At 41.8% G+C, this 14097-nt stretch overlaps 1 protein-coding gene and 1 long non-coding RNA gene across 3 annotated transcripts in view; one reads left to right on the forward strand and one right to left on the reverse strand.

Annotated features, from left to right (window-relative positions):
- Positions 1 to 12: 12 nt before the first annotated feature.
- LOC119526637 lies at positions 13 to 2091 on the reverse strand. Its single transcript, XR_005215224.1, has 3 exons — positions 2058 to 2091; positions 397 to 533; positions 13 to 141 (listed from the first exon to the last, which is right to left on the reverse strand). It is a non-coding gene; the product is annotated as an uncharacterized LOC119526637 (long non-coding RNA).
- A 1466-nt stretch (positions 2092 to 3557) lies between these two features.
- GATAD2B (GATA zinc finger domain containing 2B) overlaps positions 3558 to 14097 on the forward strand; it is a 129022-nt gene continuing 118482 nt past the window's right edge. Inside the window, exon 1 of one of the 2 annotated variants that reach the window (XM_037825926.1) lies at positions 3558 to 3719. The gene's annotated coding sequence lies outside the window, so the exon portion shown is untranslated. The remainder of the gene's footprint in view (positions 3720 to 14097) is intronic. The other variant, XM_037825925.1, reaches the window with a different exon arrangement.

Here is a 14097-nt window from a genome sequence, read left to right on the forward strand (position 1 = left end):
CTCTAGTACCTCCACAGGGATGATAAACTCTCTCCTCAGTGGTTGGTGTTGGCGGCCCTCCTCCTAGAGGCCTCTGCAGACATCCTCAGACTCCTTAGTTGCTCCAGCTGCAGGCAGAGCTCTTGTAAGCAGGATCTAAGCCTGGGAACAGAAGAGGGAAGAGGCAAGGATTAAGGGGCTCGCTGCATCTGGGCATCAGGGAGCTAGGCATCATTTTCCTAATACCTTCGGCCTACTCGGAGTTTTTCCTTCCTCCCTTTCTTTCCTGTGTAATGAAATAAACACAGGAAACAACTCCTAACTGAGCTGTAAAACCAATTACAGAGGGAATTAGCCAACAAAACAGAAATGCCTTGGGGAAGGAGGGCAGGAGTGTCAATGGAGGAAATAGCTTACATGATCCTTTAGTGCAAAATCCTGGGGGTGGGGCAAGTGGAGGAAGAGAGAGATAGTACTTCTGAGTGCTGGGACCTTCAAGCCAGAGGACCCTTGCCCATCCTGTGTTAAGCATTGTATGATGCCTTTCCAGTGTCCTAAAGGAGCAGAGGAGAGAAGCAGGGGCTTAGGAAATGTCATCTGTCTTGCCACAGACTAGATGCCCTCCTCAGAGGGGAACCCTTATGCCACCCAGGCTCTGATCAGATTCCACTCTCCAGAATCAATCTCTTCCCAGTCGTCTCCAATGACGTTTGTCAAGGAAGCACCTGCCCTCCTAAAATCATGTTTCTGTTGAGTGCAGCGTACCCAGCACTACAGAGATAATTTCAGGGCTCAGTCCCTATTCTAATAGAACATACAATCATATTAATCTAGAACTCCTGGTCCACAATCACCCTGCCTCCCTGCTCATGGTTCTCATCTTTGGACTTCCTTCTGGAAACCTGCAGATAGATGGAAAGAGCCACAGAGTTTTTTAACCACAAGATTTTCTGGGAATTCCAATAGCCAAGTACTCACCATGGCATGTGCTCTAGGGAATATGAGGGGAAAGATACACCCAATTTCTCTCCCTAGCTGTTCGAGTCAAATCTTGGCTCTGCCACTTACCAATATGATGTCAGACAAGTTACTTAACAGCTCTGCCTCAGTTTTTCCTCATCTGCAAATTGGAGGTTGTTTAAAGATTAAATTCTATAATCCATGTGCTGTGCTAAGCACACTTAATGAATGTCAGCTTCCAAAAGAAAAACAAACAGGTAGAGCCAGCATGGGGCAAAGGTCATGACCACCATAACAATGACCTCTCTTGTCTCCCTTAGAGCCTGACCAATTCAGATCGAAAGTCCCCATCCTCAGCCTCACTGGTATCTTCCTCAGTCTGGTATCTTCCACCACCATGTTTCTCATGTCTCCACACAGCCCTTGAAGAATGGCCCCTAAGACAGCAAAGAACTCATTGGACTGGTGATGGACAAAGTAGTAGGTTAAGGAAAGAGGAATGTACCTTCCATTAGGGAAGCGACTTTTCTCATTCACTGTTGTATCTCATTCACTGTATCTTCTGTGCAGTGCACAGAAGAGTGCCTGATAATGTAATAAGTTCTCTATAATGTAAAATGAAAGCATTAAAATGATGGGGTTAATACAGTACAAGACAGGTATCATAGGCAGAATACCAACAGAAGCTGGACTTGGAGCTAAGAGAGTGAAACTGTTGGAAAAGCAAGGAAAATCCTTGTAACAGTTATTATTTATTATGTTTGAGTACTTACCATATCCTTGGCACTGCCCTGAGCATTTTAAATGTACTAGTTTATAATTTTCACAAATACTCTATGAACTAGGTACTATCACTCCCATTTTACAGATTGGAAAACAGGCATAGAGAATAGAGGTTAAGTAACTTGCCTGAGTCCAGAGACCATGTTCTTTATTGTGACACTATACTAGAATGGAAACTAGGGTTTTTCCCACTTAAAATAAGAATTGGGGACATACCTCTGTGTGTGTGTGTGTCTGTGTGTGTGTATTTTCAGGGTCTACCTTTGCATTTTTTAAAAACAATTTTTTGATGTAACATATACACAACACAAACAATCTCCATTTTAACCACTTACATGGGTACAATTCAGTGATATCAGTTATTCACATTATTGTGCCGCCATCACCGCCTTTACCAAAACTTTTTCATCACCTCAAACAAATTCTGTACCCTTTAAGCAGTAACTCCCATTTCTCCCTCTGTGTCTTTATGTGGCCACGTTCTCCTTTACAATTTCATTTCCACTGCACAGTATAACTTCTAAATGATTTGAAAAACATGTTCTGGTACCTCTGGAGCCAATTATTCTGAGTTCAGACCACAGTTTTGTCACTAACAAGCTGCTTGACCTTTGGCAAGTTACTTAACCTCTTTGAGCTTCAGTTTTCTCATCTACTTGGTTTTAAATTTCAGCTCTCCCTCTTAACATGTGTAACTTTGGGCAAGTCATTTGAACTGGGCCCCATTTTCCTCATCTGTAAAATGGGGATAAGAGTACCTATCTCACAAAATTATGAGGAATAAATAACATAATCCATGTAAAGCTCTTACAGTGCCTGGAACAGTCTCTTCTCCCAAACATTAGCTATGATTCCGTCAATACGCTGACTCTGTGATACGTTGTCCCTAACCTCAAGGTACTCAATAACAATACCTTGTGGTAAGTACTCGAAAAAATGTTGAGGGTTTGGAGGGGCCTAAGTGCTTCCGGGAAGTAGGGAGGCTAGCAAGAGTTTTAGATGGGGTGGGAGGTTGTTTCGCTCACTGTCAACCCAGCCAGACCTGGACATCCTGAGAGAGGGGGCTGAGAGGGTTCTGTACATCGTATTTCCTCACTAATTTGGCTAGCTGTGTTTTTTGTTTTTTCCTTTTAGTGGTTTAGTCACGACAGGACCGAGCAGAGGCACGATGAAGAATTGGAAGCACAGGCCCTTGGCAGACCAAGACAAGCCACGCCCCAACTAGACAGCCAGGCCCAAGCACCTAAAGCTAGTTCTATCGTGTAATTCCTGGATTCTGTCGCGATGAAACAGCATCCAACGAAGAGCCCAGCGCCGGCCACCAGTCCCCATCTTTAGAATTGGAAGAATGAGAACGGGCCAAAGGGGAATCCCGGTTTTTGGGAGCCTGGGGTACGGCGGCTGCCTGGGGACCAAAACGTCTCTAAGGTAAAGTTGCAGCCTGAAGCGATTTTTTGACCCCCGACACTTAATGGACTGCTGAAGACCCGGATGTGTCTGGGACTGGCCGAGGTACCCATTAACGCGCCCCCGCTAGACCATCCCCCTCCTCCGGTTCGGATTGGGCCTTAAGCATGCCAATCATCAGTTCTCCAGCCAGTCATTCTCCAAGGGTGGGGTGTAGTCCTGGCATCCCGTCTCCGATTGGTATGGCCGAGAAGAAGAGGGCGGAGAGGCCGGCTTAGGTCGCCCAATGGGCGTCGTGGCGTGTGGGGAAGGCGGAGCCGAGGCGCTTGGCAGCTGCCCAATCAGCGTCCTTGTTTGTGTGGTGCCGCCGCCGCCGGTGCAGCCGCCGTCGCCGCCGCCGCTGCCCCCGTCTGTACCGCAGTGTCTGCTCCGCCCGCCTGCCCGGGTCCGGCCCGCCCCCCTCCCCCACCCCCGCCCCCAGTCCCGTCAGCGGAGTCCGGAGCCCACTGTTCTGTCGCTTCTTCCTTTTTCGACGTCTCCGCCGCCTCTTGAAGAGGAGAGCTAGCCGGGAGTTACACCACCACCGCCAGGTGAGGAGCTTTGGCCTAGGCCAGGCTGGCCGCCCGCCCGCCCGGGGGCGGTGAGGAGCGAGGGAGCAAGGGAGGGAGCCTGGGAGGAGGCAGTGGTGGCGGAGGTGGGGGAAGGGAAAGGTGGAGGAGCGGGGGGAGGGGAAGCTCCCGCGAGCCGACGCCCGCCCGCGCGCCCCCGCCTTGCGTCCCCCTCCCCCCACCCCGGCACCGCGCGCCCCCGCCTCGCGCGCCCCCTTCACCTCATCCCTTCCCCCTTCCGCGCGCGCGTCCCGGTCTTTCCCTTCGGCCTCGCGCGCCCCCAGCTCGTGTTCCTTCATTTCTTCTCCTTTTACTCTTTCTCCCCTCTTTCGCGCCCCGTTTCCACCGCCATCCCCGCTTTCACTCTCTGCCTCATGCCCGCCATGCTCCCCTCCTTTCCTCTCAAGCGCGCCCCCCCATTAAAAAAAAAAAAAAAACAACCTCTTTCCACCCCCAGTGGTGCCCTCAGGGTGCGGGGGCCGCTCCCTCTTCTCAGTCTTATGTTTGCTGGTGGATGGGACTAGTGGGGGATCCTTAAGGATGAAGGAAGCACGGGATAATTATCTTTATTTGGGGAAAGGGTCAGGAGCGCAGAACCTTACCCTTTTATTTCGTCGTCCACCGTTTCCTCGCCCTCCCGTAGGAGAATGCGATTGTCTCAGCCAGTGTGGGTACTTATCTTCTATCACGGCAAAACTATCTTTTTCCTTAGCTGGGCTTTTGAGATACACTGGGTCTGTCTCCTAGTTCAGTGCCCGAGGGTCGATGGAGCTAGGACTTACCCTTCCCTAGCCAAATCAGGACTTGTACGTTTTGCCTTTTTGCCTTACGCTAAAGCCACTCTTCAAGTTCAGAGGTTTGGGTGCTTTTTGTAGGCTCGGGGCAGCTTTTTCCCATCCTAAAGGTATGGTAGCCTCTTTGGACTGTTCTCCAGCATCGACTTCGCTCCAAATACTATGTGTTCGCTCATAGGGTTGGCACCGAAGTAGAGATGGAGGCATTGATGGTGGGTGGCATGTGGACACTAACTAAACCATCAGCCTTTTCCTCTGCTGACATCTGGAGAATCAGGTAGCCACCTGCGAACCAGTTTTCTCATTTTGGATAAAGCATTATTTGGAGGGCTTTTGTGTGCGTTTCAGAGAGACAGGGGATACCTAATATTTATCGGCAAAGAAAAGCAGTGCTTTCAGGCAGGACTGCAACAGAAACATTTATACTTGCTGTAGCTGGAGTAAATTCAGATTTAACAGATGTGTGTTGGGAAAAAAACGGATACTTTTGTAGTTTTTAAAACACTTTGTTTTAAACATAATTTTTTAGTAGGTAATGTATGCATGTGGTACAAAGTAAAATATAATCTCTCCCACCTCTGTACTCCAGCCTGTGTAGTCCCCCTGCCAATGCAGATGACTTCCAGTTGTTTTCTGGCAGCAGCATAGTGCCTATGTTTTTTGGGATTAACCTGTTTGGGAGTTGCGAGCTAACTTTATTGCGCTTTCTTTGATATGCTGACTTAAACTCTTCCCTGAAGTCTGACAACCACTTGTATTCACATTTTTTTGTGTTGGAGCAGACTTGATATTGTACTAGATTAGCATTTGTCCGTAGTTGATTGGGAAGGAGGCTACTTTTGGAGGTGTTAAAGGTGGTGCTGTGGAGGGCTTAGTATATTTTGAGGGAAGGCCCTCACCTGTTGAAAATGGTGCTTTTTCTTTTTTTCCTTTTTTTTTTTTTTTTGCGACTGATATCCAGTCCCTGGCTATTGGGAGATCGCCTGGGTCAAGGATAACCTTTCCTTGGGCTTTTGAAGCACATAAGTTGTACTAATTAGTTAATGGGATTGCTCATCTGGTAGGAATGTCTTAAGTTTTTGGAGGAATATAGTTTTTAGTCTAGTAGCAGTGATAATCAGCATGTTAAGGAAAGAGGTAGGTAAGTATTAATCAGCAGGAATCAGAAGATGGGACCTATAGGCTTAGTGACCCTGTTTGTGGAGAGGTGAAAGGCTTATGGACCTCTGTCCTGCCTGTTATTCCTTACTTGAGAACACTTTGAATGAAGTGAGAGTGATTTGTAGATGACAGCAGCATCCATCTTTATGACGCTGTGGTTTGCCTCCCGTGACTGTGTGATGTTTTTTAACTTCCTGTGTAGAGCCAGTCTGAATAGGGTCAGAATATAGACTGCATTTAGATACTTGTCTAGAAACAATGTTAACCAGATTCCCTGATCAGCTCTTCAAACCTAAGCTCTGGCAGTGTAACTCCTGCTGTTTCTAGCATAGAGCCACAGGGTGGTGGGAGAAGGAGTTGTGGGGAATTTGTTCTGAACTTCACAGTCTTAAAGTACATTCGAAAGCTTGTATGCTGCTCCCCCCACCTTTTTTTCCCTTTCCTTTCCTTTCTTTTCTTTTTTTGGTGAGTCTTACACCACCCCTATTATTTATTTATTTGCCAGCAGAGAAGCTGGCTGGGATCTTTGGATTCATCCTAGCTTTAAGCAAGAAGTCTTCTATGATATGTATATAAATCAGAGAGGCTTCTTGTTTCAGTTTACTGATTCTTCCTTCCTTCCCTTCCCTGCCCACCAAGCTGGAGGTGCATGTGTAGGGGAACAGCAGCTGTGCTGTCCTGGTTTCTGGGCTCTGGAGTATATTCCATGTTAGCCACCCCACTGAAGTCATGCTGACAAGCAGCCCCTCTATACTCAGCTCAAAAGGCTCATGTTGCTTGGCTCATTGAGAAAACCCAAAACAGTTTTGGTCAATTAAAACAACTGCTGGAGAAATCGTAAGATTTGAGCCATAACTGTGACTGAGAGATTTTCTTTTCCAGATCCTTTTCAGTACTTAAAGTCCTGCATCATTACATACCAAGGCACAAGAGCAAGGCATTTTTTGAGGCACTTTGGAGGGAAAGGAAAAAAAAAAGGACATACCCCCAGATTGAATGTAAATCTGGTCCTAGCATAAAGCTGTCCACCTCTTGCTTGGGGAACATCCAGCCTCTCAGACAATGTCTTACAAAGTTGCCGTTCTTCTGCTTTAGTTAAGCCTGGGAAGAGATACATAAGGAAGTTCAGTTTCTGTTGAAAAGGACTGGCTTTTTGTAATTGACCCCTCTTCATTTGTTCCATTTTTTACTTTCTCTCTCGTGGATTTATGAAATATTCCTATACAATCTGTATTCATTCAGTAGGAAAGGAGTGAACCCAGGATCATTAGGGTTTAACATAATCTGAGATACTTTTTAGATGATGCCTCAGTAATGTTTGGTGTCTCCCTCAACATCCCCTAACCTTTTCCGTTGTCTTAAATCGCCAGCAACTGGCAAGAAGTTACCAAGACTTTTGGGTTGAAGTACCAAAAGCAGTGGGTGAATGAGCACAAATATTTTGTTACTTTTGACGTGTGAAAGTCTTAAATTCCAAACCTCAAAGAGTCACACTAATTGCAGAAGCTTCTTTGACAGTATATGAGTTTGTTATACTAACCCGTAAACTAGTAAGGAAATTAAGGAAAATGACAGTGGTTCCATATTCCTGAGCCATTCCCTTGTTGCTTTTCACACCTGGTTAGTATATATTTTTACAGTAATTCAGGTTACTATTACTTGAACCTGAATGTTGTGCTTTAAGCCCCCTCATCAAAGCTTTCTAGATCTTTCCTCATTTTTGGGAAAAGTGGAATTGGTAATTTCCCAAAATATAGGTGGGAGTGTTAGTAGGATTTAGGTTAGCCACTAGGATTAATAGATTCCCATTGTGGTTGTGAGAGATTGGAAGTGTTAACTGGTGGGCTTGGGCATCTCTTAGCCAGAAGGTATTTATAAAGTTAGCATTTTGAAAGTATTTAAATTCAGACTACCTGGAAGGGACGGGGTGGGCTAACAAGTGGCAGATTCGAACTATTATTGGAACACAGATGTAGAGAGTCTACAAGTCAAATCCTAGCCTTGCCATTTATTAGCCCTAGGATGTTTGAATTTCCTTTTCTCTTAGAGTAAAAACCTGTCCTTAAACAATGTCATGTACAAGTTTACATGATCTGCCCTTCCTCACCCCTTCTTTTTTTCATCTCCTATTGTCCTCCCTCGTACTCGCTCCATTCCAGCCATACTGACTTGTTCCTTGAACACATCATTCACACTCTTCATCTTAGGGACTTTTGCACTGGTTAGTCTCTCTAGTGGGAAAATAGCTAGTGTTTCCCCCAAGATAATACAAATGGCTAATTCCCTTACCTCCTTCAGATGTTTGCTGAAATGTCACCTTTTCAACGAGGCCTTATCCTTCCCCTTTTTGAAACGGCGCCCCTCACCCCTAATCCTCATCTGTTTTCTTTTCCTTAGGACTTGCAACTTTCTAACATACTACAGTGTTAGAATCCTCATGTTTATTTATAACAAAAGCATGAAATGTGATAATCATAATATGGGATCTTAAAATGCTTTGTGAACTTTAAAGCATTTTACAAATTATAGAGATAAAATTATTGCTTTCCTATTGAAATGCTAAATATTATTTGATAATTGAAAAAGAAATCTTCATGAGTATTCACATATATTAGCATGTCTTCTAAACTCCAGATCCTTGTTCTACTTGTCTACTGTGTGCTAGATATAGATTAGTACTTCACCTCAGCATTTCCAGTATCATCTGTTCCCCTTGTACTGTTTGCTGTCTTGGTGAGTGATACATTCATTGAGTCATCTAAGCCAGAAATTTGAGCTTCATTGTCAATTCTCTCTCCCTTATCTATTACTTTCTAAATATTTCTGAATTTGTACCTTCTGTATCTCCACTGTCAGTCTCCTAATTCAGTCCCACAAAAACTCTTATTTGGAATATTATAGTGATCTCATAGACTTCTCCCTGTTTTTAGACTGTCTCCTTTAAACTCTTATCATGGTGTCTTCAGATTGTCCTAACAGAAACAGAAGATTATTCTCCTTTCTCTGCTCAGAATTATTCAGTGGTTTTCAACCAAGAGAGGTAAAATTAGTATTTGGGGTCTTTCATGATCTTGGCCTTGGCCTTCCTGTCTAGCTGTAGTGCTTTCCCTTATAGTTTATGCATCAGCAGATACAGTTCTTATAGTACCCAGATCAGCTTCCAAGTCTCATCTTAAATGCTGTGTCCTGTGGGAAGCCTTCCCTGACTTCCCCAAAGGGGCTTATGTCCCCTGCCTTCTTTGATCTCATATTGCTTTGTAAATATTGCTTGTCTCTCCCCAATGGTCTCTAAGCTTTCTGAAAGAAAAAGATACCATGTCTTTTTACCATTGTATTTCCAGTGCCTAGCATGGTGCCTGCCACTTTAAAGATATTCAGAAATATTTGCTGAATAAAAGAAGAATCCTGTGGGGTAAGAAAGATGCCCCTTCTGTTATGTTCTGGAGGTAGAAGAATGAGGTTGGTGTGTGGTTCTGCTACTTACCATCTATGTGACTTTGGTAGAGTCACTTGAAGTCTCTTGAGTTTTAGTTTCCTTGTTTTAGAAATGAGGATCAGTAGTTGCTGTATCTATTTAAGTAAGTTTCTTTGTGAATCAAATGAGATTTTGCATGTAAACTGTATAGTTGTTAATCCCTATGTGCTGACTCAAGCTGAACTTTTCTCACAACTTTGTTTTTCAAATTATAAAATATTGTAGTAACAGAAACATAAAACTTCTCATTTTAACCACTTAAAAATATACAATTCAGGGGTGGTAATTACATTCATAATGTTGTGTTACCATCCGTACCATCCATTAGCAAAATTTTTTAATCACCTCAAACAGAAATTCTGTACTCAGTAAGTATTAGCTCCCCATTCCCCACACAGTCCCCAGTACTCTCTAATCTACTTTCTGTCTCTATGAATTTGCATATTCTAGTTATTTCATGTAAATGAGAACATGTCCTTTTTTGCCTGTCTTATTTCATTCAACATGATGTCTTTAAGGTTTATCCCTGTTGTAGCATATCAGAACTTCATTCCTTTTTACACCTGAATAATATTTGTGTGTGTGTGTGTGTGTGTGTGTTTATCCATTCATTTGCTGATGGATATTTGGGTTGCTGCTTTCTTTTGGCTGTTGTGAAAAATGCTTCTGTGAACATTTGTGTACAGGTAACCTGTTCATCCCTACTTTCAGTTCTTTTGAGTATATGCATAAAAGTGGAATTGCTGTGTCATATGGTAATTCAATACTTAACTTTCTGAGGAATCACCAAACTGTTAAACACAGTGGCTGCACTATTTTATGTTCCCACCAACAATGCACAGGGTTCCTGTTTCCCTGTATTCTCACCAACACTTGTCATTTTCTGGGTTTTTAATAATAGCCATTCTGATGGGTGTGAAATGGCATCTCTTTATGATTCTGATTTGCATTTCCCTAATGGCTAGTGATTTTGAGCATCTTCTCATGTGCTTATTGGCCATTGGTATATCTTTTTTGGATAAATGTCTGTACAAGTCCTTGGCCCAGTTATTAATTGGGTTGTTTGTCTTTTTGTTGAGTTGCAGAAGTTCTTTATATATTCTGGATATTAAACCCTCGTCCAATAAATGGTTTCCAAATATTTTCTCCCATTCTTTAGGTTGTCTTTTTCATTTATTTGCTAATATCCTTTGCATAAAAGATTTTAATTTTGATGAATTCTGATTTATATACTTTTTCTTTTGTTACTAATACTTTTGGTTTAAAGTCTTAAGATTCCATTATCTAATACAAGGTACTGAAGATGTTCCCTTATGTTTTCTTCTAGGAGTTTTATAGTTTTAGTTCTTCTGTGTAGTTCTTTCATCCACTTTGGGTTAATTTTTGTGTATGTTGTAAGGTGTAGGGGTCCGCTTTCATTCTTTTGCATATGGATATCCAGTTTTCCCAAAACTATTTGTTGAAGAGACTTTTCTTTCCTCATTGAGTGCCTTATAAAAAATCAATTGGATGTAGATGTGTGGGCTTATTTCTAAACTCAGTTCTATTCCACTGGCTTTATGTTTTTCCATGTGCCAGTATTAAACTGTTTTGATTACTCTAGCTTTGTAATAAGTTTTGAAATCAGGAAGTGTGAGTCTTCCAGCTTTGTTCTACTTTTCAGTGTGGTTTTGACTTTTCAGAGCCCCTTGTTGTTCCATATGAATTTGATGATTGGCTCTTCCATTTCTGCGAAGAGGTCTATTGGAATTTTGATTGGAATTGTGTTGAATCTGTAAATTGCTTTTGGTAGTAGTCTTCCAATCCATGAACACTGAATGTCTTTCCATTTTTTTAGGTCTTTAATTTCTTTCAGCAGTGTTTTGTAGTTTTCCATGTACAAGTTGTTAACATCCTTGGTTAAATTTATTCCCAGATATTTGAATATTTTAGTTGTTCTTGTACGTGAAATTGTTTTCTTGATTTCCTTTTTGGATTGCTCATTGCTGGTGTATAGAAACACCACTAGTTTTTGTGTTTTTACCTTTTACCCTGCCATGTTGCTGAATCGGTTTGTTAGCTCTAGTAGGTTTTCTGTAGATTCTTTGGGATTTTCTCTATATATGATTACATCATCTTCTAATAGGGAAAGTTTTATCTCTTCCTTTCCAATTTGGGTGCCTTTTATGTCCTTTTCTTGCCTAATTACTCTGACTACAACTTCCAGTACAATATTGTATAGCAGTGGTGAAAGTGGGTGGGCAGCCTTGTCTTGTTCCTGATCTTAGGGGGAAAGCTTTCAGTCTTTCACTGTTGCTTATGTTAGCTCTGGGTTTTTCATATATGTCTTTTATCATGTTGAAAGTCCTTTTCTTTTATCATTGAAGCCACAAGTATTCTTCCATAATGTGTATTTAGTTCATTTGTGTTTGCATTAATAGGTGTATTACTTCTGTTTATCATATTAAATTTGGCAGATTTAAAGGCTTTCCCTATATTCCAGTGGAAGGAAAAGGTTTCGAAACCCTGAGAAATTACCCTTCTTGAGGATTACCTCTGTCTTGAGGTCTAAAATTTTTTCAGAAATGTTAAAAAAAATCTGCATTTTTGCAGCTTGAAAAAGTTAAGTTTTAAACATGTAAATGTAAACTTATTTATCAAGCACTTTCTTTGGGTAAGGCTTCATACTGTTTTAATTTTTATGATAACTGTAAGGGAGCTATTGTATCCATTTTACAGATGAGAGAATGGATTTCCAGAGAGGTTGTCATTTTGCTGGAGTCTCACAGATTAAAAAGTAGCTGAATCCAGAATTATTTGAACAACTCTGCCTGATCCAAAACTTGTTATCTTAGCTAGTCTGCTAGCATTTCATAATTTTTAAACTTAATTTTTTTACTCTTTGGTTTGAAAAACAAACTTACAGGAAAATTACAAAAATAATATAAACCCCATATAGAGAACTCCAACATACCTGTTCCGGTTTGCTAATGCTGCCGTTATGCAAAATACCAGAAATGGATTGGCTTTTATAAAGGGGGTTTATTTGGTTACAAATTTACAGTTCTAAAGCCAAAAAAGTGTCCAAAGTAAGTCATCAATAGAGGATACCTTTACCGAAGAAAGTAAGAACGGCTGATAGCGTCCAGAACACCTCTGTCAGCTGGGAAGGCACGTGGCTGGCGGTTCTGCTGTTCCTTTGTTCCCAAGTTGCGTTTCAAAATGGCTTTTTCCAAAATCTGTCCGGGCTTGTCTCTCTTAGCTTCTTCAGCTCCTGTGCATCTAAGCGTTGGGGTCCTCTATTAGCTTCCCTAGAGCAAACTCTGGGCCAGCATCTCTTAGCTTAGCATCTCCAAACGTCCTTCTGTTTGTGTCTCCAAGCATCTCGAAGCGTCAGCAAGCATCTCTTGGGGTGTTTTTTTGTCCTCTCGTAGCTTCTCTGGAGCAAACACTGGGCTGGCGTCTCAGAGAGTCAGCAAGCATTTTCATCTCTGCTTTCTGTGTGAGCTCCATTTAAAGGACTCCAGGAAACTAATCAAGACCTACCCTGAATGAGCGGGGTCAAATCTCCATGGAAGCATTCAATCAAGAGGTCACATCCTAATCAAAAAGATTAATCAGTCTGCCTCCACAAGATTGCATTAAAGAATATGGCTTTTTCTGGGGGACGTAATATATCCAAACCCGCACAATACCCTTACCCTCCCAGATACCCAGATCTTTCCAATTTTAACATTTTGCCTCATTACCATATCATTCTGTTTATCCATCTATCAGTCCATTTTCTGAAGGCTTCAGTGTATCATGCTCCTTGAACATTTAATACTGCCATGTACATTTCGTAAGAACAAGGATATTCACTTAAATAACCATCTTAAGTGCAGTAATCAAATTCAAGAAAGTGAACATTGATTCAAAGCTTACAATATATGTGCCAATTTTTTTTTCATATGACCCAGTAATGTTCCTTTGAGCCTTTTTTCCTCCCTCGCTAGATCCCATCAGGATCGTATATTGAGTTTAATTGTCATTGTCTCTTCAGATGTGTTTTCCTTTTTTTTTTTAATTGTGGGGACATGTATACAATGTAAACTTTCCTATCTTGACCAATCCTGAGCATACCATTCAGTGGAATTAATCACTTTTACAATATTGCTGTACCCTAAGCACCTTCCATTACTAAAACTTTCCCATCTCTTCAAACAGAAACCCTACACCCATTATGCATTAACTCCTCATTTCCCTTGTGCCTCACCCCTCCCCTGGCAACCTGTATTCTAATTTCTATCTCTGTGAGTTGCATATTCCCAGATATTTTCTTTGTAGTTACCATAGGGCTTAAATTTAACATCCTAAATCTGTAACAATCTCATTTGCTTTTGATACCAATTTAACTTTAATAGTATATACAGATTGCTCCTGTACCCCTCCTCTGTACCTCACCTTTATGAATTTCTTGTCACAAATTACATATTTATACATTGTAAGTCTTAAACCACTGATATATCATTACATTTTATGCATTTGCCTTTTAGATCCTGTAGGAAGTAAAAAGGTGAATTACAAACAAAAAATACAGTAGTACTGGGATTTATATATACCTGTGTCTTTACCCTCACCAGAGATAATTTATTTCTTCATGTGGCTTTGCTCTTTTGTCCTTTCCTTTCACATAACAGAACTCTGTCTTTAGCATCTCTTATAGGGCTGGTCTAGTGGTGATGAAGTCCCTCAGCATTTTTTTCTGGGAATGCATTAGTCTCTCCATCATTTTTGAAAGACAGTTATGCTGAATATAGAATTCTTGGTTGACAATTTTTTGGTTTTAGCCCTTTAAATATGTCATCCGACAGCCTTCTTGCATTCATGGTTTCTGATAAGAAATCAGTGCTTTGTTTTATTGAGGTTCACCTTGTATGTGATAATGTTGTTTCTTTCTTGTGGCTTTCAA

Source organism: Choloepus didactylus, chromosome 2 (genome assembly GCF_015220235.1).
Source record: "Choloepus didactylus isolate mChoDid1 chromosome 2, mChoDid1.pri, whole genome shotgun sequence".
In the NCBI taxonomy this organism is placed as follows: domain Eukaryota; kingdom Metazoa; phylum Chordata; class Mammalia; order Pilosa; family Megalonychidae; genus Choloepus; species Choloepus didactylus.